At 40.3% G+C, this 27,816-nt stretch overlaps 1 protein-coding gene across 1 annotated transcript in view; it reads left to right on the top strand.

Moving 5' to 3' along the window:
• Positions 1–27,816, top strand: part of FAT3 (FAT atypical cadherin 3) — a 609,567-nt gene that overhangs the window by 196,674 nt on the left and 385,077 nt on the right. The gene's annotated exons all lie outside the window — the stretch shown is intronic.

Here is a 27,816-nt window from a genome sequence, read left to right as displayed (position 1 = left end):
GAGAAAGTCAAGAGAAGGCGCATTTTTGCCCTTGCTATGGAAGCCTCTGGAAATTTTGGTCTTGCATGAAGAGTAGTTTAATGGCACTAGTTTTCCAATTCTATCCTGAGCCTGGTCATTGCATTTTTGGCAAATTTTTATGCTGCCATTCTCATGAATGGATTGGTCACTGAGAGTACTAATAGCACTGACATTTATGCAGTGTGTTGTGATTTTTTTATTCCTGTCTCCAATGAACCTAAAGGAAAAAAATCTTATTTACCTAAGTAATGTTCTGAGGAGGCAGCAAATAAACTCCCATGCTTATTTTGGAGGATGCAAAGGGCTTGAAAACTGAGATATAAAATATTTAAGAAACTCTTAAAATCTCATAGCATATCAGAGTTTAAAATACTTTCATGTTACTTAACCTGCCTTCACTTATTTTAACAATGAGAAAACAAAGTCAAGTTAAAGTTTTGCCCAGTGTTAGTTACACAGTGATTAATTGGAGGCTGAGGAGCTGGGTTTGAATTCAGCTCTTCCTTTTACTAACTATGTGACCTTGGGCAAGTTACTTAACTTCTTTAAGTTTCAGTGTCCTCATCTTTATGATAAGTGGTAATTATCTCAATCAAGCTTAGAGACGTGTTATAAATTAAATGAGATAAGATTGGCATTGGTTAGTGCACTTCAGTAAATATTAGCTATTATGATGGAGTACAGAGAAGGGCAGGAACAAATGTGGTCTGAGCTGGACTGCAAGACATTCTCAACAGATGTCAGTGGTGGGTGAGGATATTCCAGGACGAAAGGACACAAACAGAAGCAGGGAATTGAGGATCATAATGGGTACATTGGAAATAATCCAGCTTGGCTCTGTCACGTGATGCATGAATGCGAGCTAGAAGGGAGAGGCAAACTCTGAAAAACTAGTTGAAACCTGATCATGGACGGTCTTGAATGCCAGAACATAGAATTTAAACTTCAATTATTAGTCTGGTAGGAGGAGGGAGTTCATTAAGTGACTTTAGTTGATGCGTGTGTGTGTGTGTGTGTGCATGTATGTGCATGTATGTGTGAAAGAGAGAGACAGAGACATGATTAGAGCTGGGCTAGGAGAGAGTAACTGGGTGATGATGCACAGAAGGAGGGGGCCCTGTTTTTAAAAAGTAGAAGTGTCTCCCAGACAGCTGGCATGGCTCTGCAATTGAGCATCGACCTAAGATCCAGGAGATCATGGTTCAATTCCTGGTCAGGGCACATGCCCGGGTTTTGGGCTTGATTCCCACTAGAGGGGCATGTAGGAGGCAGCCGATTAATGACTCTCTCTCATCATTGATGTTTCTCTCTCTCTCTCCCTTCCTCTCTCTGAAATGAATAAAGACATATTTAAAGGGGAAAAAAAATAGAAGTGTGGTCAATGGGGGGAGAAGGGGGATATCTGTAATACTTTCAATAGTAAAGATAATTTTTTTTTAAAAAGTGGAAGCATGGAAGGTTGTTGGCAATGTATGTACAAATGTGCCTCCCTCCAGCCTGGCAATTCTGACTTTAGAAAAGTTTTCAGAACAATGGTTTAAAACTAACAGACTTCAACATAGATCACCAAGAGGGTGCTAAAATGATTTTTAAAGTATAAAATATTATGTTAGTGTGATCTCACTTTTAAAAATTTTGTAGGTGTGAAAGCCTGTGTCTTCATTCATGAGAGTTTAAACCAAAATGTTGGCGATGGGTATCTTTGTGAGATTGTGTCATTGGTGATTTTTATTGCAGTAAAATATACATAACTTAAAACTTACCATTTGAACCATTTTTTAAGTGTTTGGCTCTGTGTGATTAAGTGCATTTCACATTGTTGTGCGAACATCACCATTGTCTATATCTAGAATAGAGGAGATTTTTTCCCCTTTATTCTTCATACTCTTATGTATTGTTTGAATTTTTATATTTTATAACCAAAACATGAATTTAGTTAAAAAATACACAAAGTGAAGCCTGAAGACTAATGTAGGATGATTGCCGTGATGTGGGAAATTACACCCCGATTCAGGATTATGACAGTTGGGATGAAAAGGAAGTTCAGGAATGGACAGAAGGCCAAGTTGTCTAGTATTTGTATTTACAGAGTTTTATCCCTTGGATGACAGGTGCTTTTTCCTGAGATAACTCTGGCATGCCAGGTTGGCAGTAACTGGACTTAGGACATGGGGACCTGTAGGCTTCTGGCGGACACCGGTTGATGATAGCAGCATGAAAAGTGTGACTAACCCACCGGATCTCTGACCAAACTGGCATTTACATGGTCATACCCACTTTGGGAAACCAAGAGCCTCAAATCTGGTTAAGGCTACATATGTGAGAAAAACACAGATGGAGGCAGAAATCCTTGCATTTGCATGTGGCTCACTGCAGGAGAGCCTTGCTTTGTTTCAGCATCAAGAAACTCAACCTCAATGTGATGCTTCCTATATTTAGATTCTCTGATATCCAGATTCCTTAACTTTCAGGAGCCTTTGTTACAAAACATTAACCAAAGCTCTCAAAGTAACAAAACATAAAACCTTTTCTAAAAAAAAAACAACTCTCTGCAGCAGGCAGGCTCCAGTGCCTCTCATCTAAAACAGAGAATTTAAGAGTATTTTAGCATTTTTTCCTCTCATGTACTCTTAGGTGTATTTATTCCACAATGTGAAAGCCAGATCTTTCTGTGAGATAAGAAAAGCACAACTCCATAAGGAAGCTTCCTTCAATAAGAAACACGTGGTTTTATTTAGGGACGTTTCTAAGGTTCACCTCCTTTCAGCAAGACATTTAACGAATGCCTCCTACATGAAAGCACAGTTGGTCTCCTGAAGGCGAGAATGAATATGACAGGGTGTCTGCCCTCCAGAAGCTCATAATTTAGTCCTTGGATTGTAGTCGAAGTAAATACACATGGACACATCCTCATACAGGACCTGCTGAAGTGTCTGTACACAGCTCCTGGATGGGTGGAATTCTTCCTGCGTGACTGTCTAAGGAACATAGGTAGGGATGAGGCTGGCCTTGAGCCTTGAAGGGCAGTGACTTTGACAAGGTGGATCTGCACAAGAGTGTTTTCAATGCAAAGAGCAGCCCACGTCAAAGAGCAGAATTAGAGCTGTACAGCATGGTGTTTGGATAATGTCTTATTTTGGGTCCTCCCAGAAGCTGAATCGGAGTCATTTCCTAGGGGATGATCCCAGGAAACAGTAGCAGGGTAAGAAAGGGCGGTGGAAAGAGAAAGAAAAAAGTAAATGGTGTGTTAGGAAGCCAGTGTCCACTGTGGGCCAGTGGAACTCGGCCCCGCTTGGGGAGCTCTGAGAAACAGATGGTAACACACCTCAGAATTAACCCGGTTTTCGGCTAAGAGAGCCCCTGACCACAGCTCTCAGATTATCGTTGGTTGAGGACTGCTTTCAGAGGCACGGACACTGGCCCTTTCAGCTTGCTTCTGCTGCCAGAATAAAAACTCAGGCAGTGGTTTCAGTGGTGTTTGTAGTTAGAGCCTGCAGCAGGTAGGAAAGGAAGGGGATAGAGTGCTGCGTTAAAGGAGTGGTGGTGTCAATGGAAGAAACTGAGGAGGAGACAGAGACAAGGTGGAATGCCATGCAGCGTCTTGAGAGTCAATGAGAGGGAGCGTTTCAATAAGGATAGTTTGCTAAGAGGAGAGTAATAATTGTGCTTTCAAACCTCCAGCTCTCCCAGGATGTGTGCATTGACCTGAGAGGTGTAATGGGCAGGCTCGCTCTGTAAATTGGTTCTGGTTCTGGCTCTGCCACTAGCTAGTTGTGTGACCTCGGGTACCTGCCTTACCCTTTCTGGGCCTCAGGCTCCTATGTGTACAATGAGGTTGTTGTTTCCAATCTCTCCCAGACCTGAAATGCAATTTGTATGGATTCAGAGATGTGGTCTGACTCCTGCCTCACTACTTATTGTTTTATTAAGCTCATAAGTGTATGGCATGTTAAACAGAGAAGTAATCTAATTTCACACTTAAATAAAGAGCTAATTCAAATTACTTTTGAAATTAAATGTTCACAGAATAAATTTGGTGGCTCTAATAAATGAACTCTCAAGCATTCCTCTCTACCCCCACCCATCCTCTGACCCCTCCCCTTTGTATCTTCTCTGTGTGTCTGCCGGTGTTCTCCTGCCTCATCTTGGACTCTAGAACTATTTTTATTTAGTGTTGGTTTATTTTTATCTATGGCTGCTTTGGAGCAGGAATTATATCCGTTTGCCTGATGGAGAATTTTACATGGAGCATGTGTTTGAAAGATTAATATAAGCAGTTGCTTCTGAAACAATTTAATCTTGCTTTCCATAGTAATGAAACCTGAATAATCAAAAGCAGTAAATTGTGTCTGGAAGATAATAAATACTTCTGAAAGCCTTTTAGCACTGACCGTGAATTATAGCCGACCCCCCAAATCGGGAGGCTTGAGTATGACCAATTGGAACTACGAAGTGGGTGCCGGCCTTTAATGCCTGCCTTCAGCCGCTTGATTCATTTCATTGCTCCCTATCAAAACCCAGAGAATCTGCTGTCTGTCTCACTGATTGAAAACTAAAAATGGCCTCTCATGCCAATTAGGGGAGCCTGTGTTTAAACAGCCATAAAACAGTCTTTGTCTCCTTCTGTCCCTACCAACACACAGATGCAAGTGGACTTGGGTTAGGATTTGAAATATAAATATTAACAAAAAAATATTCTAGATCCAGCCATTGTTGAGGGGGAAGCTCCTACGGATGTATTTTATCCAGAACCTCCTTAATTTCCTGGGTGTGGATGCTACTTAAACTCCACAAAGAGCTCTTAGAAACTGACTTTTACCTCCAGCTACCCACCTTCTGCAGGCGCAGTCATGAGCCAGAGGTTATTCTGGAAATGATGTTTTGAAACTTAGTGCACCTCTTTAATCAGGCGTTTGGTGCAGTATTGAAGTCCTGAAATAGGCTTTTTTTATGCAAAGCTTAGGAAATATATTTGTGCACCTGTGTTATTCAGATTGCTATGTGTCATGACACCAAAAATAAATACATAAAACAAATACATTTATACTCTCTCTGTGTTGAAGAGACTGAAAAATTACTTGGCAAATGTAGACTTAATGAACTTTACAAAGCAGTGGTCAGGCACAGACACCTAGAGTTTTCTGTAAAGCTGATGGCAAAAGCCATCAAGACATGATGCTGGTCAAGGTCCTTCGCTTTGTGCATTTGCTGCATTTAATGTGTTTTAATGTGTTTCTATCTGCTTGCTGTTCTGGTACCCAGGGAGGCCATATTTTCACACTACTGAACCAAAAGCAGGGTGCATCTTCCTTCTCTGATGAAGCTCCACAGGGAATTGTCCCTGTCTTGTGTAGTAAAAAGAACCCCAAACTACACCTTTAAAGACCTGAGGTGTAGTTTGTCCATGCGACCTATTAGAGATACTTGAGCTGAGGTGCTTGAATGCACTGAGCCTCAGCATCCTCTAAAATTCAGATAAAACTTCCCTTTTCTATTTTCAAAAAATATTTCTAGTAACAAACGTAAGATATATATATATATATATATATACACACACACACACATACATACACACACACACAGATAGATGACAGATAGATAAATGGCTAGATGATAGATAGATATCCTTTGAAAACTCTACAGTGATATACAAACACCAATAAGTGGCTGTCTGTTGATTGAACTGCCAAAAATTAATTCCTCTTTTATCTGTTTTGATTCTATAATTAATTGTAAACATAACTATTTAAAAGGTTTAGTCAAGAAAATGTTTGTGTCTTGTACATTTGCACAAGTTTGTGTTTTCAAACCTAGAGATGTAGTTCTGCCATCTCCTAAATCAGTGAAAGAAAAACCAAGTCAGCAAACCAGCCTTTTGAGAGAAGAGAGCCTTTCCTTGTTTATTGTTTCTAAAAATAATCCTTCTTAATTTGGCACAGCTGTTGGGGAGCAAGGATGGGATGTCAGTAGCGGAAAGTCCCCGAGTGCCCTGTATCATCAAATGCTTGCAGAGCTCCTGAGAAAATTCCTGGCATATGTGTTTTGTTCTAACAACATAGCTTATAACATGCTTTTTTGAAAATTTTGTTTTTATAAAATGTTCAGGTTCTCTTGGATTCTTTTGAACTGTTGCCAGTTGCTGATTTAAGCCTTGGCCCTGAGAACAGAAGTTGAAAACCAAAGATGAATAGCCATGTGGTCTCTTACACATGAGAATTGTCCAGTTAATATTGCAAGTCTCACCAAGGCCAGGCTAGCAGGAAGCATGTATTTTATTTTGTTCTGAAACATTTTATTTGGAGATATTTCTTGAAGGGTTTTGTAAGAAACTAATCCATTGTATGTGGGAAGATGGCTATTTCTCAATGAGCTCTTTACTTTTAATCACTTGTTCCAAAGTGCCCAGCTTTTGGTGGTAGTGGGAGGAGGAGGGGGAGCTCATAATGATGCCCTTCAAATTGTTTCATCTTTCACAATTTACAAGGCAATTTTATGTGTTAGTATCTAACATTTGATGACACAAGTGAAGAATCAGATTTTTTTTTTTTGAGGCAGGGCAGGAAGAAACAGGTGTGTTTTTTTAGGTATTACTTCCTATGTGTCATATATCTTAAAAAAATGACAGGACTAGAGCTTGAACTTTTGATTCAAAGTCTGATATTTTTCCTACCAAACAATGTATCCCGTATCTGCATTCATAGCTTTATATGTACAATGTGGAGTCAACAATGTGAGCTAATCAATTTGTAAAAAAGCTTGAACCCTAGTGTCCTGCCCAGAGTGAGTGCTATATTGAAATTTGATAAATAAATAAAAATTGTATTATGAGAAGAAACATAGATAATTGTTAGAGTTCATGTCCGACATAGATGGAAAATGCCCACCAATTTCCCAAGAAGAAGAATACTTTAATGATGTTAATGGATATTATGGGGATAAAATAGTGGAAAATATAGTTGATATTATTTTCTTAGAAGCACATAGAGTTTTAAAAATGGATGACTCAGCTTTACAGAAGTCAGATAAGAATGCTCAGTACAGAAGTCAGATAAGAATGCTAATTGTGGCATCTGTCAGTGCACAGACCCTTCTCTTTCTCAAAGACACATTAGCAGGAAATTAGCAGAAACTGCATAATTGAAATATAATGACTACATCCTTTCAGTGGCATTTGCTGTAGAAGGAAAAGATCATGTCATTTTGGTGGAACATAATAAAATTCAATAGCCACAAACTCTTATGGGCTAAACTTGTGTGTCACCTCTCTCCCCAAATTCATGTGTTGAAGTCCTAAACTCCTGTAATTTCAGAATGTGACTATTTGGAGATAGGGTCTTTAGATATAATTAAATTAAAATGAAGCCATTAGGATTGACCCTAATACAATCAGACTGGTGTCTATAAAAAGGGGAAATTTAGACACAGATGCACACAGAGAGACAACAATGTGGAGACATGGAGAAGGCAAGCCAAGGACAGAGGCCTCAGAAGAAACCAACTTTGCTGATCTTGGACTTCCCAGCCTCCAGAACTGTGAGAAAATAAAACCTGTCATTTAAGTCATCCAATCTGTAGGACTTTGTTACAGCAGCCCTAGCAAACTAATACACTGTTTTAAGTCAGTAGCTCTCAAATTTGGCTGCATTTTAGAACCCCTTTAGATTTCTTTTTCACCAATGTCAATGCCTAGGGCTCCATCCCAGAGCGGTAGAATCAGAATTGCTGGGGATGGGGTCTGAATGGCTGTGTTTTTCAAAACTTTCTAGGAGATCCTGGTAGAGTTTTGGTTGAGAACTACTGGTCTGCGTTGTCTTTCCAGAAGAGTTCCTAGCTCGTTCCTTTCAAGGAGGGAAAACGAATCTTCCACCCATTGGGTTGTTGACACTTATTAGTCACAGAGCAAAGGAAGACATGCCAGTGGATCAGGAATGGTCCAACCTGGATGATCCTTAGACTCATCTGAGCATTTGTTTAAAAATGCAGATTCATAGAAATTCTGCTTCATGAGTCTTTGGAGCTCTGGGATGGGAGCAGGAGTTTATACGTTTAAGACATTTGTTTTTGTGTGTGTATATGTATGTATATATGTGTATGTATTGTCTTCAACAAGAAACATGTACCTATAATTGCACCAACAAGGAGCCTGTTCAAACTTCTGGTCTGAGATTGTTTCCTGGGGCCTTTTCCATTTATTAGACAGTTCAATGATGAGAGTGTTAAAGACACTGGGAGTGATTTTCATAAGTAGATGTAGAATTTCACAGTTTGGTGTTTTGTAGTAAATGACCTCAGTTTAATCAGTATTTTCTCTTTATAAAGCCTGCTGTCAGGGCAAAAGGTCTGATGCTAAACAAATTATGTCATTCACGATTGAAGTGTAAATTGAACTACTAATTCATTTGTTTACTAATCATCTCTCCTTATGAATACACAAATCAGCCTCTTTGGGGAATTTACCTGGTCTGCACAGTCATATGTACACAACATTTCATTGACCTAAGTCACTGATGCCCAGCCAAACAGGTTAAGATCAGGTTAGAAATTTTAAAAAGGCCTATGGAAATTAAACGTAAACATAAAAATAATTACTGACATGTGTCACGAATAATATAAGTGCTTATATTCATAATCTTAAAACAACCCTGTGTGATGATGCTAGTGTGATGAAAACATTAAGGCCAGGGAAGAGCTGTTGGGTAATTCATCTAAAATCCTGGAGCTAGGAAGTGGCAGAGGCAGTTTGATTCCAGAGCCCAGGCTCTTAACAGTTACTATTCTCTTCCAACCCTGAACTCACCCATTAACTTCTCTAGGAGACCTTTTCTCAGTCTCCTTTGTTCTCTTTTAGACCTAATTCTAGCAAGCTTGGCTTTTAGGTTTCCTAACCAGTATCAGGTTAGAACAGGCTTCCCAATCATAAAACCAAGATCAGAAATTATGAATAGATATTTCTAGGGTGATTGTTCCCTTTACACAATTCTCTTATTTTCACTTACAAAAAAATAATTATAGTATGATTTTCTTGACTATAATGGGTTTCCATAAAAATCTTCTCATGCATTAAATTATAAAAATATCCATATGTCCATAGCCTGTATTTATGAGCCCATCTTAATACAAAAACTATTTTCATTTTGCCTATTATCTTCTAGTCTAGTCTTCAACCTGCTGGTATTTTCCTGTCATTGCAAATGGAGTGTATATATTTTTCATATTCAGTGTATCATCTAAACAGAGATATTTTCTGTAGTTCCAAGTGGGTCCAGGTAGTTGTCAGAGTAAATATCTGCAAATGATTCTTTGGGTTGATATGTTTGGATTTGCAGTCATATGTCTTAGCATTTTCAACACTTTCTATCTCTTAAAGTCACCTAGATTGTAGGTTTTTTGAGGGGGTTGTCAATTGGTCTAAAACTTATCTCTAAATCTTTAGAGCTTGGCAAACCACAGAACAAATTAGGTAGCCAATAAATGTTGATTGAATGTAGCATAATATTTGTCATTATTGACATATCTTCTAACTGGAGATGCTATACACACATATAATGCATATAATGTGTATATATATACACATATATGATATATATGTGTGTATGTTATGTTTCAAGCACATGTTTGAGTTAAACTGACTTGGCCTAATATCGTTGCTTTACTGTTCACTCCCTAAGTCATGTTGAGGAAGTTAATTGACCTCTTCTAGTCTCATTTATTTTTCTTTATGTTGAAGACAATAATATCTATTAATAGGTGGAGATTAAATGGCAGAATAAAGGTGGAATTCTTTTTTTTTTCTTTTTTTTAAAATATATCTTTATTGATTTCAGAGAGAGGAAAGGAGAGGGAGAGAGAGAGATAGAAACATCAATGATGAGAGAGTCATTGATCGAGCCCGCAACCCGGACATGTGCCCTGACCGGGAATCAAACCCCAATCGCTTGGATCCTAGGTTGACACTTAACCGCTGAGCCACGCCCAGCCGGGCAAAGGTGGAATTCTTTTTTTTTTTTTAACATAGCTTTATTGACTTCAGAGAGAGGATAGGAGAGGGAGAGAGAGAGATAGAAACATCAATGATGAGAGAGTCATTGATCGAGCCCGCAACCCGGGCATGTGCCCTGACCGGGAATCGAACCCCGATCGCCTGGATCCCAGGTTGATGCTCAACCGCTGAGCCACGCCCAGCCGAGCAAAGGTGGAGTTCTTGAAGATGTGCCAGTATGCCCCACTAAGTGCCCAATAACAGCTAAACAGTATTACAATGAACATTCCATTTACCCCAATCTGGAGTATGGTAATGTACAAAAGAAGCTAACACTTGTGTATGTAGGTACAGTGAGGGTAAGAGGCAGTGAATTTTCCCTAGTCTTCTTTGGAAATAGACAAAAACACACTTTTGCTGAATCTGGGCACGGGTGGACGCTGAATAAAATCTTGCAAACACAGAGATGGTTAGGCAAGATCAAGAATGAGGTTCACACTGACTTGAAGTTTAAAAAGCTCATTTCAGAGCTAGAGGGAGGGCTTGTGGGAGATGACCAAATGAAGTCACTCTGCTACCAGTGGCCTGGGCTCGGCCCCTGGCTTAGCTACTAACTAGTTGTATGACCTTGGACAAGTCTTTCTGCTTTTCTGTCGTCAGTTCCCTTAATTTTAAACTGGGGGTAAAAATAGCACTTACCTTCTGGTGGTGTTAGGGCGATTGAGGAAATTAATTTATAAAAGTGCTCGGAACAATATATGGCAAAAAGTAAACATTCAGTAAATGTTAGCTATCATAATGAACCTAACCCTGGAGGGCTGAGTGGGCAGTTTTGCTCTTGATAAGCTTCTCCCACCCTCTTGTTTCATGATTGTACCTGGATTTATGTGCTTTTCCATTTAAAAGGTAACTCTTCAAGGTTTCTGGTTTTCTGGGGGCAGAGAAATGTATGGCATTATGAATTATAAGTCCTGAGCCTGTTCTGTTATTAAAATCTTGGAAACAGTTACTTTTTATATTAAGAATTGTTTATCATCTTTATTAATCTGTAAAATGCAAAATCTGCATTTGGGTAGGAATGGACACATTTACAGAACACACAGGCAGAATAAAACTCTAAATAGTTCACATATTTCTGAAATTAGAACATGGACTGGTTTTTAGCAAAGGTGTTTGCTTAGGATTCAAATTGTGCCTCTCATTCTCTATGATAAATTCCTCTAACCACAGCTGGAGTTTTGGGCCTGGACTCCCTCCCACATTCATTAATTTATTGTCCTTGTTGCCTGCTGAAAGTGTGCTGGGAAAACAGAACTCTGCTCTCACGCCTCCTTCTCCCTGCTCTTTTGCATTCAGAGTCTCCGGGATTTCACTTGTCACTAAGCCCAGTTTAGAGCCACTGATATCTGAATTATGCTAAGATTTTCCTGCTGTTACTCCAAAATGTATTACGAGGTTCACAGATGTTTCTACCCAGGTAGTTCCCAAAGGCAGCATGTGGCTGCTCAGGTGCCAGCCCCTGTTTTGAGTCTGGAAACGTGTGTGGCTGGCTCACACTTTGGCACTGGGCCCACTTGGGTCAACAGTTCGCAGCAGGTGCAAGATTTCAGTTCGGCCAACATTTAGTAAAATCTTACACTGGACTGGGCTCAATGCTAGGCGGCTTCAGATAAGTCCTCATTTACTCCTCACAACATCCTAATCTCTATTTTGTAGACTTCTGGGAATGCCTGAGATCACTCCTCTCAGCCTGAGTTCTGAACAATTTTAGAAATAAAGCAAAAGAGCAAAGATGGAGGCCAAAAGTCATCTTTATTGTAGAGGCGCTAAGTTGACGGTTGTAGGTTGTTGTCATAGCCAAATGAGCTGGCAAAGACTGGATCCCAGAATTAGGGAGATGTGCACACCAGGTACAACAGCAGTGGAAGCTTCCTGACCTGGGCCCTAGACCCCCGCAGCATCTGAGCCCCGGAGGGCAGTAGAATTGGGCTTCTCTCCAGGTAACACAGTCCCAAGAGGAATAAGTGTAGAGCTGAGTAGAGGGTGCCTGGTTGTCCTGCCCAAATGCATAAACCAATGAGCCACCCATCCCAGAGACGCGTGGAATGAGTTAGGTGTTGGAGAGAGGCCAGAAGTTTGTTTAGGGAAAACATATCCTCATGAAAGGCGTGCAGGGTAAAGTTCAGATGAGGAAAGGGAGGTACAGAGAAACAACTTGCAAAAAGGCTTCAACAGCTCCTTAGCAGTCGAGCTGAAATTTAAATACGGCCTTTCCACTCTTCCATCTTAGGCTGAGTTAGAGCTTTTCTCCAAATTGAAAAATTGGCATTTTGACATAGGAAAGAGCTAGGAAAGGTCATTCATCTTCTAGAATCCAAAACGAGATTTTCCATAAACTATCCAAGTGGATAAGCAGGTATTTTCTGCCTCCGGTTTGCTAACTCTATACTTTTGCTGTTAACAGTCTGTTGAAAGTGCTAGAGACCTTATCTTTCATGATACAGGTCACTATTTTCTCATTAAGTTATCCTGCCCGCGGGACTTTTTCCTCTCAAAACTGACTCTAACCCAGTACATGAAAGCCACGCCTAAGAAACTTGCTGTCAGACCACAGACTGTTTGGAAACCAGCTTCCTTCCCCGTGTCTTGTCTTACCCAGCCATAATCACCTCCTCAGCCAGAGGGGAGTGGTGCCCCGGCACTGACAGACTGTGACAGCCATCTCTAAGCCGCTTGTCTAACCCGCTGTACTCATCACTGGCAGGCCAGCGGAAGGTCTGCTATCTATCTTGAGACCTAGTTTTTAAAACAGTCCCTTCTTTAAAATGTGATTATTATGCTATTTAATATTTAAGAATTTTAATTGTGGTTTTTTAACTTTTGCCAGTGGATGGTGGGACCCTACTATCAAACTGTATTCACTTTCAGAGTTTGGCTTCCTTGTGGCTGTGTATATGGAGGGATTTATGGGTCTAATTCCCACTAGGAGGCTTCCTGGAAGATCCTTATGAATGAGCTAGATAAAGAGCCTGAAGGAGACACAGTATCACAGTCCCTGGTTCCCACAAGACCTTATGAACCACACATGGCTGGAAATAATTAGCAGCAGCAAGATTTGGGAAGTAGGAGGAAAAAGGTTAATCTTATACCCAGAGTTAGACACAGGAACTTAGAATTGTATCTTCTTTGGGTGAATTAGAAGTTATATATCAGAAGCAATGAAATCTTAAAGTCTACTTACGTCCAAGATAGTAATTTTAGGAGCCTAAATGTCCTTTGCCTTTGTGGCTGTGCTAAACTGATAATATGGACATTTTATAAGTTGTGTTCCCTTGAAATACCATTAATTATTTGCATTGTTTTGAAACTAGTCTTTCATTATGGCCAATTTTAGTTGAAATATTGAAATCCTGTAAACTTGGGCTTCCAGACATGGGTTCCACAAGAAATCAAGAAATTTAGAAATAGCCCGGCGGGGCATGGCTCAGAAGTTGAGTATGGGTCTAGGATCCAGGAGATTGCAGTTTGACTCCCGGTCAAGGCACATGACCGGGTTGTGGACTCAATCCCCCAGGTTGTGGGCTCAATCCCCAGTAGGGGGAATGCAGGAGGCAGCCGATCAATGACTCTCATCATTGATGTTTCAACTCTCTCCCTCTCCCTTCCTCTCTCTGAAATCAATAAAGATATATTTAAAAAAAAAAGATAAGAAATTTAGAAATAGAATACTGATCCTTGCTGGTCAGTCTCTTGAAATGTGTCCTGGTGATAGTTTTCCTAGAAACTATAGAACAGATTTTTATTTAAAATTATACAAAGCACTTTTCCCCTTACTTTTTCATTTTCCTGTCGTCATGGCTGAAACCTTAGTGGGTAAGAGGGAAGTTTAAGTGGTCTTGCAAAGTGTCACACACTTACCTGCCTGAAAGAAGCTGTAGCTTTGAGGGACCCTGGGAGGAGAATTGCCCTCCTCTCTTGTAGTGAAGAAATGTGTCCTCTTTATGGCCAGGTCACTGCGCGGTCACTCTGGAGGAGCTTGTCCTAAGCAATTTAACTTGGGTTGTGAAACTGGTGAACCTTCAGCACAGCTCTGTAAGACTGTAACCAGCCTTCCGTAACAAGTCCTGTCTCTGACTCCCTTGAGTTGGCTTTACTCTTCAGACTGTCAAACCAGCACCTTTGGTTGTTTCTATGACCTTGAAAATTAGAATAATTAAGTTTCCTGTGGCACAGCGGGACTTGATATGCATAATTAATAGCAGCCAGCATTCCTTGGAGACCAAATTTATGAAAGACATAAAAGGAGGAAAGCAGCAAACCTTTTTGAATGAGGAGAAGTGAACATTAGTTATGTGAGCATGGCAGTTTTTGGATGTTCCTTATCATTGGTACGTAGATATGTCTCTGAAACTTCACATTGCATTTTCCCTTCATTTTTCTTGGTAGCAGCGGTCACGTGAAACAGAAGGAAGTGAATAGTTGGCAACCGAATTAGTGAACAGGGACGGAACTAAAAAACTCCCTTATAGGACAGATAAAAGTCAGTTTCAGGCTTCATTAACTTTTCTGCAGCAAAAACAACGGTAGACCACAATATTGTATGTGTTCATTTTACGTTCCTAAGCTGAGACAGTGCCTAACATAGGTTGGTCACAAGTAGATGCCTAAAAAATGTGCAACATAGGATTTTGAGTGCGTGTCTTTTAAACACTTCTCCAAACAACCCTGATTCTTTATAGCATTGTTTTCTCTGAAATTTTCTTTAAGTGCACATAGATAAATAGACAGAGAGAGAGAGAGGGAGAAAGGGAGAGAGGGAGAGGGAGAGTGAGAACAGAAAAATCCCTTAGGAAACAATTCTGCCTATATGTCTATCGATTGCTCTGAGTATGGACGTATGCATTCACCCAGTGGGAGCTTAAAGAGCAGGCAGTAGGTACACTCTCAACCAGTGATGCATTCCAGCTGTAAATGTTCTCTGCTGGTGAGCTCTTGTAATGGCATGTTTGTCCTCTGGCCCCATTCTGGCCTTTATTTCATGTTGGAATTACTGCCATAAAATATGCAAGCAATAGTGTCTGATTGTCCACAAAGATAAAGCAAGAGTATCATTCTAGCTGTAAAAACATGGATTTTATGGTGACTTCAGACAGACACCTTCAGGGAAATGATTCAGGCAACTGGTAGTAGAGACCAGTAGACGGTTAGAGATTAGTGTTAAGTCCTTTGTCATTATGAAGAGCATTATAAACATCATTGCCACTGAGGAGGGGTTGATCAATAACCTGGTTGATAAAGAATGTGGCAGAGAAGAGATTTTCTGAAAAGCTGAGAAGGATTGACGAAGTAATTTGATGGGAACACACACATAAGGTTGGTGCTATAATGACCTGAATAGTATGATTCAGTTAGTGCTAAATGGAACAAGCACACATTCCTTTCCTGATGGAAATGACTAAAAAGAGGGCAGGGGGATTAACTGCCTTACAAACATCAATCATGACTATTCTCAATTGATATCTCTATTTTTGTTATTGGTCTCTATCCGTTACTACTCAACATTATTTCCGATCAGCTTTCCTTCTCTTCCACAATAAGTCAGTATTGAGAGCATCTGAATGGTAAGAAGTTAACCAAAAGATGTTCTTAGGGCCTGGATTCAGTAAATGGGCCATGGTAAGACAGATTATTGCTCAAATGCTGCTTTTTATACTGTTCATTAATAAAACTGAAAGCTATAAGTTACATATTCATCTTGTATTATGCACTATATACTCTGTACTTAGACCAATACAAATGGTCTATTCCACTTTCTTAGGGTCTTTTTATTTGCTTGTCATACTCCAAAATCTCTGGTCCCAACTAGAAGACATCTTTTTGTACTTCTCCAGATTTCAAATTAAGACTAGAGCCATTTCCCAAAACTTTTTCTGAAAAAAACCCAGTTCTATAAGGTCCTCAAAAAACAACAACACAGCCGTTGTGTGATCAGATGAATCTGAGACACACTGGCCATTTACGTTCTTTGAGAATCAGAATCCAAATAAACATAGAGTAGTAGTATTCTGAGAAGTCCTGGACTAAAAATTTTGCTTCATTTAAACTTAAGCTTTAACTAACTGTATTCAACACAATAAAAACTATTCTAAATAGCTAACATTTGTTGAGGAACTCTCTTGTCCTGGGCATTGTTTTATTACCTACCCTGCTTTTGTTTTAATATAACATCTATTAACCGCCTAGGTGACATGTGAAACCATCAAATAAATAGGCACTTAAGTTAAACAAAATTATGTACATCCATGTATGACTTGTGGACCTCATGGTCTATGTCAACACTGTCCAATGGACATATTGCCAACCACATATGCAATTTTAAATTTGCTAGTAAAAAGAGCAAAAAAAAAAAAAGGTGAAAATGATTTTAATAATATATTCTGTTAACCCACTATATCCAAAACATAAAACTTATAATAAGATACTTCACCTATTTTTTTTCTACTAAGTCTTCAAAATCCCAGGCATAATTTATACTTGCAACACATCTCAATTCAGACTAGCTTTATTTCAAGAACTCAGTGGCTATTATTCTTGACAGTGCAGGTCCATCCCAAGACAACCCCCATGGGAAAGCCTCCCCTGCCCTTCTTTCTAGGAGTTGTAGTGCAACCAGTTCTCATTTATCCCTAACATCATCATTCGCCTCCGTGAATCAGTTAGTAAAAGACCTGTAGTTGCATGTTTACATTTCTTTGATGTTTCTGTTTTATTCAGCTCCACGGTAAAGTCTACTCAATGGAGAGGGAACATAATTGATAGAAGTCTTTATGATTTAGTGAAATTCAGCAGGAAGGTGTACAGAAACCTCATTTAACCTTGTCAGGATAAATTTTAGTTTTGTTTAGGGTAGATTCTTGCGTTGATTTGGTGTGTACTGAAACCCTGATAAGCATGTGGATATGGTAGAAGGATGATATTTCAGATAGAACATTGGACTGGTGTTTGAGGGCCAGAGAAATTCCAAATGGAGTATAAGTCGAATAGATATGTGTGCATGTGTTTATTAGGAAATAAATGATAATAGTAATACTTAACATAACCTTGGTATTTTCCATGTACTGAGCCCTATTTAATATGCATCATCTCCTTTAATCTTTACAACTCTATGAATTGCCTCATTATCTAGATGAGAAAAAGAAGGCTTAGAAAAAATTGACTAAGGCTCCACAGATGTCATTTCTGTTCAATGCTGGAGCACATGCTGTTATAGAAGATTGGATTATCATGTGTTCTCCATCCGCGAATCCTCAGCCTTCTCGGGTCAATCAAGATTGGGCAAAGTCAGGGCAGGATGGCTGTAAACTAACCACTGCATATGAATATGAACCTCAGGGGAAGAGCTCTGAATATCCTTGATACTTAGTGTTTAAATACTTCCTTCAATTCTGTGAATGTGAAGATCATAACATTTCTATTTTCAAACTTGGGGGATAGTTTAAACATAGTCCTGGAGAGTCAAGATTGTTCTCTGGGCCCTAGCCGAGTGCCTTGGTTGGAGTGTTGTCCCTTACACCAAAAAGGTTGTGGGTATGATTCCTGGTCAGGGCACATACAGGAGGCAACCAATAGATGTTTCTCTCTCACATCAGTGTTTGTCTCTCTCTCTCTCCTCCCACCCTCCCTCCCTTCCTCTCTCTAAAATCAATAAACATATTCTTGGGCAAGGATTTAAAAAAAGATTGTTGGTCTCTGGGTATACCTTCAGTTTATCCAGACCTTGCAATTTCAACATGATGACTCTCTCTGTTCCCAGAAATTGTGGCTCTGACAAGCTCCTGCTGCAGTCACTTCATTAATCTTACTCTACCAGGACACCTGTTCACTACTGTGCGGTGTTGGCTGATATCACATGGTAATTATGTTGTTAATTCATGGGCTGATGTTTTCCAGGCTGAAGCATGGCTTCCTGTAGGTAGTGATCTGGGAAATCAAATCAGGAAGGCAAGGAAAACATTGACAATTGTCTGCTTCTACTAGCTTGGTTATATGATATAATTTTGGGAGAAAAGAAAGCCATTTGGTGAATAGAGTCTTTTTCATTGAGCCGTTACTCAGCAGAAATTCCATTAATTGGGCCATGGGATAAAACATGAACTCTTGAATGATTTTTACCTGGATCAAAATCTTAGCTCCACTCCTTACTTTGAGATCTTGAAGTTATTTAACCTCTGAGAGTCCTTACCTACATGATGGAATAATAATAGCACTGGTATAATAAGACACAAACTCTTAGCCCAATAAAAACACAATATATGTTAGCTTCTTTAGCAAATATATAGAGATACTTACTGTTAGGAACATGGAAAAGCTTCTTGAAAATAGTGCTCTAGTTAGTTTTGGGTAATGAGAGTAAATAAGTAAGTAGAAATAAGATAGAGAAGGATGGTACAGATGGGGGAGCAAGCTGCATATGTGGTCTAGGGTGGCTTGAGTCCTTGAGCTCTGAGAATCTGCAAACAAGATTTTTGCTTTCAGTTCTATGTAATGTGATTTCAGAGGGACTTCTCCTAGAATCTTGGCTTAACTATGTCTTAACTAGTGTCCCTGGGCAGATTCCTCAATCACTTGGTTTCTTCATCTATAAAGGTGCTGATGATAATAGTACCTACTTCATAGGGTCACAGTGAGAATTAAATAAGTAAAATGTATCGAACGCCTAAAACTGCGTGGCTCATGGAACATGCTCAGGAGCAATTAGCTCTTGTTTATAATAATAAAATTATTTCCGTAGTTTATAGGTTCCTTGGGGAGGCAGAAATTGCACATGAAATAATAAGTAACCTAAAAAACAAAATCCATCGAAAATGATTTATCCAAATCAGTCTAATCTCCAAGAATAAGATTGTATTTAATATAATTACACATTAAAATAAACAGACTGAAACCTCTTAGGCCACTGGCTCAAAATTAAGTCAGCAGTCTACCTGTCTCTCACCTTCCTAGTGGCATCACCTTTCTCTTCAAAGCCTCCGCTTATGAACAGACAAAAATCTCTAGTTTTTTCTAACATATCACTTATTTTTGGGTGGTTTCTGATTTTTCCCTTCTATGGTAAGTAGTGCTGTCATGAGACTGTGGTATTCCAGTTTGGTTATTTTAAATATTTTAACTAATGGAATTTTATTATATTTTTGCCTTGGGGACTTGAAGCACTGAGCAGACCCATACAGGGCTAACTGATGAATAATAAATGCCATAATATCCATTAATCTATATTTGGAAGCAGTGTTTCCCTTGCTTTTTGCAGGCTCTGACATTTACTTGTAATCTTTGCCCCTGTGTATGCAAGTTTAGGTAGCTGCACTTTCCATAGAATCATTTTCTTTACATTTTCAGATCCTGTAACATACCATTTTCTCCACCACTTACTCAGTAGGGAACAGTGTTTGCATAACAGTGAGATCCAGCTTGTTTTCTGTAATTTGCCATGAAACTGAGAAACCCAGAGCTCTTATTGGCACCCCCTTATTTCTGCCGCTCCCCTTCTCAGCCATAGCAGTGACCTTCCTTTAAGCCCTTCCTTTAAGTTTCCAAAAGGGTGTGGACCACTGTGACTGTCATTTCCAGGATAAATCACCTTCTATTGGCTTCTCCAGAGATGTTTTACGTGGTGTCCTCTATAGTGTGTGATATACTAGCAAGAGAAATGACAAGAGGCAGCACCATTTTGCGTGTCTTGGGTCTGATCATGTATCCATCTTACAGAGAACAAGTCCTTGCTCTCATCCCATCCGTGTTTGGCCCATTGCCTTCATTCAACAAAATTCATCAGCCAACACTGTATGTGTCCTCCAGGGGCCAAGGATAGGCCCTTGATAACTTGCTAAGTTTGAATTTAGGCAAATTTGCAAGTGTTTACTATAATGTGCTAAGAGAATCACTTATATTTCCCCATATCAAAAAGGCATCTGCTGACAACTCTGAAATGCAGGCAGCCCTGTGTTACAATCTCGTGACCACTGAGGTGCGGGTCCATCTGTCCTTCAGCAGTACAGGACCTGTTAGAGCACAGCGGTGGAAGGTTGGTGTCTGAATGGGGCATGCAAGTGCCGTAGGATGGATGCGCAGCCTTCAGAGCCTGTGGCTTCAGAGCCATTTCAGGCCCAGTGGAGTGTTTGGTGCATCCCCTCTGGATGTTCTGTTTGGCTCTGAGAGTGGCTCCAGTGGTGCTCTGGGGGTAAAAGAGAATGAATGGTGGAAGGAACAACATTCGGTGCCTGGCTCCACTCCTTTCCGGCTTTGCAGCTTGGTAAGTCCAACATGTCTCTCTCTGAGCCTTAGCGTTTTCTTCCATATTACAGTAATAATACTCCATGTAGACCCACCTTCTCACATTCTTTGAAACTCTAACTTGACTGTCTGTGCCTGGAGGAGAGGAGGTGCCAGGAAGTATTTGATGATAGAATGAGTGTAAAGTTCTACATGGATAATTTTGGTCAAACCGTTTCCAATCTGAGCAGATGGGAACTCATTCACTTTCTGCTCATTTGAAGGTACAGCAATTGCCTCACTTACTTAATTGGGGGAACAGCCAAGAGCGGTTTGGTGTCCTCTATCTGCCAAACATCAAACCCACTCCTGGGGATCAAGAGTGGGGATCTAGTTGTTGTAGGACATGATGTGTTCTTGCCATTGCTTCAAGTGCTAGTTAATCTTGAACTCTGCCTGCCTTGTCTGCATGCCTGGAGCTCCTGCAAAATGTAATATCAAGCAACAGGAGCTGTGGTTAGTGCAAGGCAAAGGGAAAAATATGTTTTCTTTTGTTTTGTCTTTAGCCCAGGGTTTGTTGCTGCCACACACCTATTTATTAGCCAGCTTTGAAAAGCAGCTGTTCTCCGTCTTCTTTTTTACCTCCAATGATGCCTTCCTGCAACGTTTGGGCACGGCTTAATTTAGCAATGCTCTGTAAAGTGAGACTTGGGGGATGGATTTTGTATCTCTTTCAGAGGTAAGAGGAATGTAAGCATAAATATTGAAGCCACATATTAAAGAGAGGGTAGATAATTAAGCTCCTGTCTGGTCTCCAGCAGCCTGTTGACATGTTTTTATTTCCTAGTGAATGAGTGATGTTTTTCCAAGGGAGGCGCCGTTTGGGAAATCAGATCTTTGCTGAAGCATAGCAGCGATCCCCGTGTTGTCATGTTCTGCACAGGTCCGGCTCTAACCCACGGGCACGCGGCGGGGCTGGGCTAATTACACAGCTGTCAGAATCACGCTCGTGAATGGACTGGGAGTGCTGCTTTCTTATCTGCAACGGTGTGTGTCGATTTGGATTCCGCTAATGTAAGAGTGGTATTTTAGCAGGCAAGAGAGCATTCCTATGAAATTGAAAACTTTCTGGAAACAGTATGAGAATGTGTGTCCACGCTTGTGGCCCAGTGACAGAGAGCTTGCTACCAGTGCCAAGCCACCATTGCTTATAGAACAAATAGATGAAATTGAGAATCTCGCTGCAAGGCAGTGACCTTTATGCTCTGCAGAACATGCTCATTTGCACGCAAAACACATGTACACAGTATCTCTACTCTCATTAGATGTACCTTATGAGTGTCCTATAGCTAACAGATAATTATGTTGTAGACATAAAATGGGAAGCTTTGTGATATAGGATCTTTCTCTGTGAGTAGGGGAGGGGACTCCTCCCGGGATGAACTATTCAACACTGCCCTACAGATATGTTGTAGTCATCCAGAAACCAAAGAGAAGGTCCTTTCTGTTTTGAGCCGTATGAAGCAGGCAAATGTTTGAAGGGGTGTGCATGCCTAGCCACATTGGAGCATGTGACTAAAGGAAAAATCAGTAATGCCAATCCTGTCTTTATTTAAAATTTTGGTGTTTTGTTTAGCATGGGTTGCGTTAATTTTTTTTAATGTTGCTTTAGGTTTTTATCTGTCAAGATTATGGATGTTCTGCATGTAAGATGGGTATCTCATTTGTGTCACCCTAGTCCCAGGGGGTCCTTTGAATTCCTCTTTGACAAGAGAGGTCAGAGACAGGAGCTTGACTCATGCTATCCCTACTGCCTAGTACACTCTCCTCTCCTCCCCACTCTGCCTGATTATGTGATAGTCGCTGAATCAGACATAGTGGCCACATTCATCGAGTTAATGGTCTGGAAGTAATGGTAGACAAAATCAGATTAAACCCATTTATAAAATCAGAGTAAACACATTTATAAAAATTAGAACAAACACAATTTTTTTTTATAAAATGCAAAGCACTATTTTATTTCTCTTATTTATTTATTTTAATCTTCACCCAAAGATATGTTTATTGATTTTAGAGAGAAGAAGGGAGAGAGAGAGAGAGAAACATCAGTGTGAGAGAGAAACATCAATCGGTTGCATCCTGTATGTGCCCAGGCCCGGGATCGAATCTGAAACCTAGATATGTGCCCTGACTGGGGATCGAACCCACACTCTTTTGGTGCACAGGACAACGCTCCAACTAACTGACCCACCCAGCGAGGGCACAGAGCACTAAATTAAAAAAGAGCATTATGTTTTTGAAAGAGAAATGGAGCATGTGGTGATGGAGAACCTTCCTCAGAGTAGTTAGAAACAGCCACATGGAGGAGCTGTGGACACCTGATGAGAAGTGTTGATCCACAAGGTGAGATGGGGAGAGAACACCATGCAGAGGATGCTGTGCGGGTGAAGAGCCAAAGTTAGAAATAAAAGCTCGTCTGTTTCAGCAAAGGAGTGACACTGGGGCAGGGAGGTGGTGAAGGAGGAGCGGCACAGGAGAGGGGCTGGAATAGGAGGCAGGGGCCAGAATAGGGAGGCCATGAAGGTTAAGTTCAGAAGTCTCCATCGGGGTGATGGAGGGGAATCATCCCCTCTGAGAAATGTTCTCTCTCCCTCTCCTCCACCCTGGTGCACCCACAGCTTCCTCTCCCACACTACAGTACTAGTTTATATTTTTGGAAACCCCTTCTAGTCTGAAACTCCACAGAATAAGGACTGTGTCTTGACTGTTCATTTGTATTTTGTGTGTCTAGCATGGGGCTCAATAAATATTGTGGCATAACTAATCCTTAGTGTCCAAGGAGACGTGCTGGCGGCAGACACCAACCTGGCTGAGAAAAAAAGCAGGGGGTGCCTTGATGAAACTCCTCCGCTTTGGGATCCAGAGTAGCAGTCTGCCCCAAAAGAAAATTTGTGACTCAGGAAAGCTCTTTGCTGATTCCACCGGGAGTCTAAGGACCAGAATCACATACTCTGAATACGTGTTTTTATATTATTTATGTTTTCTTTAGTTCATTTCCTTTCCCTTGGCTTGTAAAGAAAATGCCGGCTCATCTTAGCTTTAAGATTTTATCTGAAGGGTTAAGGCACAGTCGTCGTCGTCCTTCTGTGTTTAGAAAATAGCAGAGGAAGGCTGAAAGGAAGAGAGCAGACACCGAGGGGAAGAGAGAACCTGGGGCAGCGGGGAGGACACTTAGCGAACTCCAGCAAAGTGCCGTCTGCTCCCTGCTCGTTCTCCGAGAAAACCTAGGAGGCTTTGTGCATGTTTTACCCGGAGTCGTTTCTTTGCTCATGCTGGAGAGTTCAAAATCTAAATTATTAATTAGCTTTCAGGATTTAACACCCTGATGCAGTGGCTGTTTCTCCTTTGTTAACGCTTTTCATTAAGAATCATGTTTTATAGCCAAGACGTGGAAACAATCTAAGTGTCTACCGATGATGGACAAAGAACAATGAATAAAGAAAATGTGAAATATATAAAACCTATGATGAGTATTATTCGTCCATAAAAATGGATGAAATCCTGCCATTTACAAAAACTTGGGTGGACCTTGAGGGCATTGTGCTAAGTGAAATGAGTCAGACAGAGAACAAACTACTGTATGATGTCATTTATATGTGGAATCTAAAAAAAACAAACCAAACTCATAGAAACAGAGAGGAGATTGGTGGTTTTCAGGGTGTTGGGATGTGGGGGAAATGGGGAGATGTTGGACAAAGGGTACAAACTTCTAGTTATAAAATGAATAAGTTATGGGGATCTTATATGTAGCATGGTAACTATAGTTACTAATACCCTATACTTGGAAAATTGCTTAGAGAGTAGATCTTAAAAGTTCTCAACACACGCATACACACACACACAGAGGTAACTGTGTGAGGTGATGAACTTCTTAACTAGCCTTATTGTGGTAATGATTTCACAGTATATGCATATATCAAGGCATCATATTATATACCTTAAACTTACATGTTATATGTCAATTATACCTCAGTAAAACCAGGAGAAAAATGAATTGTTTTAGGAATTAGAATTCCAACAAAATGTAAGAGGTTAAAAGCGTGTTTGTCTTACTCTCTTGCCAACAGAACTTCCAACATCTCATTATTTCTTTTGTCTCAGAAAGAAATACCATTTTTCTGCAGCCAAATCACCATGTGGCAACTATTGTGCCCTTTATTTTTTTGCTTCCCACAAGCACAGGTTGGTGTCTGCTCTGGGCTGAGAACTGTGCTAACTAAGCACCAAGATCCACAAGCCCTTGGCCTGCAGGAGAGGCTGTGCTCTCCCTGGTTTGTGGGGGACAGAAGGTGGTTTTCTGTGCTTTGGAAGCACAGTAGAGTGAGAAGTTTATTTTTTGTGGATATTTTGGGAAGCTTCATAGAGGAGCCAATATCTGTGCCAGCACTTAAAAGATGCCTACCAAATGTGTAAGCCTGACCACATTTCTACACTGTGTGTTAAATATAGTCTCAGGAATGCTCTCAGTATACCAGCCTTTTCTGAGCAAGTGAGTGGTGATATTCTTTTGCAAATTATTGAATCATTGGCATATTTATTGAGAGATAATGTAGCACAGTGGTTAAGACGACTAGTTCCAGGACAAAAGAGCCTGTGTACAAATTCCAGCTCCGCTAGCTGACAGCATGTATAACCTTGGGGAGGACTCTGAATGCCTCCAAAGTTTAGGTTCCTTGTCTATAAAGTGGGAATCACACTAGAAGCTGCCTTATAGAGTTCTTGTGAAAAGAAATGAAATGGTCCTTGTAAGCACCTCATGCAGTAACTGGCAATTAATAAGAGTTCAATAAATGGTAGCTATTTTTATTAGCATCAGAATTGACTTGGGGAGTCTGTTAAAAATACCAGCTCTTTGTTCCCACTGAGACTCACTCAATCAGCTTTTCTAGGTAATTTCCAGCATCTGAGTTTCTGACATTCACTTAGGTTATTTTTACACAAGTGCTCTGGCACCCATATCTGTACTGGATCTTCTCAACTACAGGACACAGCAAAGGGTAAATTTCTGGACTTTACAGGTAGAAAAACATGACTTTGAATTTCGGTTCTCAACCCCTGCCTGTCTGTGTAACTTTGGGCAATTACCTAAACCCTCTGTCCCTCTGTTTCCTAATTTATACAATAGAAATGATATCATCTAAAAGTTTGCTGAAACCACATGAATATGGTGACTCATAAATGTTGAATACTTGGCACTTAACACACAGTAAGTGCTCAATAAAGCCTGGCTGCTGGTCTCATGAGTGTGTGCCGTCCACTGTGTTAGAAGCTGGGGATATGAAGACAGTAGTCATCTTCAAGTTTGCAGTCAGAAGAGTAAAGGACATCTAGTGCTTTAATGGAGAAAAACACTGAGTAGTTGGAAGGGCCCAATAACTGTAAAGGCATTAAAAGATAGACTAGTCCTATCTGGTGGAGGCATTACTCATTTACCATTCCCTGCGGGTGGCGATCATGTACATGGTACACAACTCTGTTACAAGTGCTCTCTCGAATAGCAAACCACTTGTGCATTCTAATTATTAGTTCTTGCCTATAGATCCTTCTGGGCTTCTGCAGAGTAAGTCTCCTCCTTGATTGAAGTTGCCCCCTTGAAATATCTGAAGGCAGATATCACATTCTCCATGACTTTAATTTTCCAAGTCAGCATCCCCAAGACTTCTGTAGTTTCTCATATAGGATTTTTGGGCTTCCCTCATGCCTACATTCTGCTCCCATTAGCAGAGATACCTTGGGCCATAAGGAAAACTAAGGGAATAACAATCACGGCATGGTTGCCTCAGCAGAAGAGCATGGAGGGCCCCTTAAAAGGCCTATATGGCAACTGTTTCTCATTTGAAATAATACCATTGCGACTGATAATCATGGATGGACCAGTGATGCTGAAAGGGATGGATTTGGTTATTGTGGAAGAACATTGAAAAGCCAAATAGGAAAAGCAAGTGCTTCTGAATAGTTCTTAAAGTACTCCTGAGCTGTAATCTAAGGCTTCAATTTCTGTTTAAAATTATTTCTGTTCCAGTGATCCATATGGAGGGATCACAATACCAGATATCAAGTTATACTACAAAGTCACTGTCATCAAAACAGCCTGGTACTGGCACAAGAACAGACATATGGATCACTGGAACAGAACAGAGAACCCAGAAATCGACCCAAGCCATTACCTTCAATTAATATTTGACAAAGGAGGCAAGAACATTCAACAGTCTCTTCAATAAATGGTGTTGGGAAAATTAGACAGGTACATGCAAAAAATAAATGAAACTAGACCACCAACTTACACCATACACAAAAATAAACTCAAAATGGATAAAAGACTTAAATGTAAGACATGAAACCATAAAAATCCTAGAAGAAAACGTAGGCAGCAAAATCTCAGACATCTCTCGTAGCAATATGTTTTCCGATACATCTCCTAGGGCAAGAGAAACAAAGGAGAAAATTAACAAATGGGACTGCATCAAAAGAAAAAGCTTCTGCACAGCAAAGGAAACCATCAACAAAACGAAAAGGGAGCCCACTGTATGGGAGAACATATTTGCCAACAACACATAGGATAAAGGGTTAATATCCAAAATATATAAGGAACTCATACAACTTAACAAAAGGAAGACAAACAATCCAATTAAAAAATGGGCAAAGGACCTGAATAGACATTTCTCCAAAGAGGACATATGGATGGCCAAGAGACATATGAAAAAATGCTCAACAACACTAATCATCAGAAAGATGAAAATTAAAACCACAATGAGGTGTCACTTCACACCTGTCAGAATGGCACCATCAACAAGTCAACGAACTACAAGTGCTGGCGAGGGTGTGGAGAAAGGGGACCCTAGTGCACTGCTGGTGGGAATGCAGCCTGGTGCAGCCACTATAGAATACATTATGGAGTTTCCTCATAAAATTAAAAATGGAACTACCATTTGACCCAGTGATCCCACTTCTAGGAACATATCCTAAGAAACCTGAAACACTAATCAGAAAACTTATGCACCCCTATGTTCATAGCAGCGCAATTTACAATAGCTAAGATCTGGAAACAGCCCAAGTGCCCATCAGTAGATGAGTGGATAAAAAGCTGTGGGACATTCACACCATGGAATACTACGCAGCTGTAAAGAAGAAGGAGCTCTTACCCTTTGGGGCAGCATGGAGGGAACTGGAGAGTATTATGCAAAGCAAAATAAACCAGTCAGAGTAAGACAAGTACCACATGATCTCACTCATATGTGGAATCTAATAAACAAAATAAACTGATGAACAAAATAGATGCAGAGACATAGAAACATGGAACAGACTAAGGAATCTCAGAGGGAAGGCAGGGATGGAGGAGTGGGCGGGGAGAGATTAATCAAAGAACTTATATGCTTATATGCATAACCTCTAGACACAGACATTGGTATGGGGAAGGACTGGGGGTGGGGTGGATGTGGGGTGGAGGGGGAAAAAGGGGACATCTGTAATACTTTCAACAATTTAAA

This window comes from Miniopterus schreibersii, assembly GCF_964146895.1.
Source record: "Miniopterus schreibersii genome assembly, chromosome: 12".
Lineage (NCBI taxonomy): Eukaryota > Metazoa > Chordata > Mammalia > Chiroptera > Miniopteridae > Miniopterus > Miniopterus schreibersii.
Note: the sequence above shows the minus strand (reverse complement) of the source record. Positions and strands in the feature narration are given on the sequence as shown.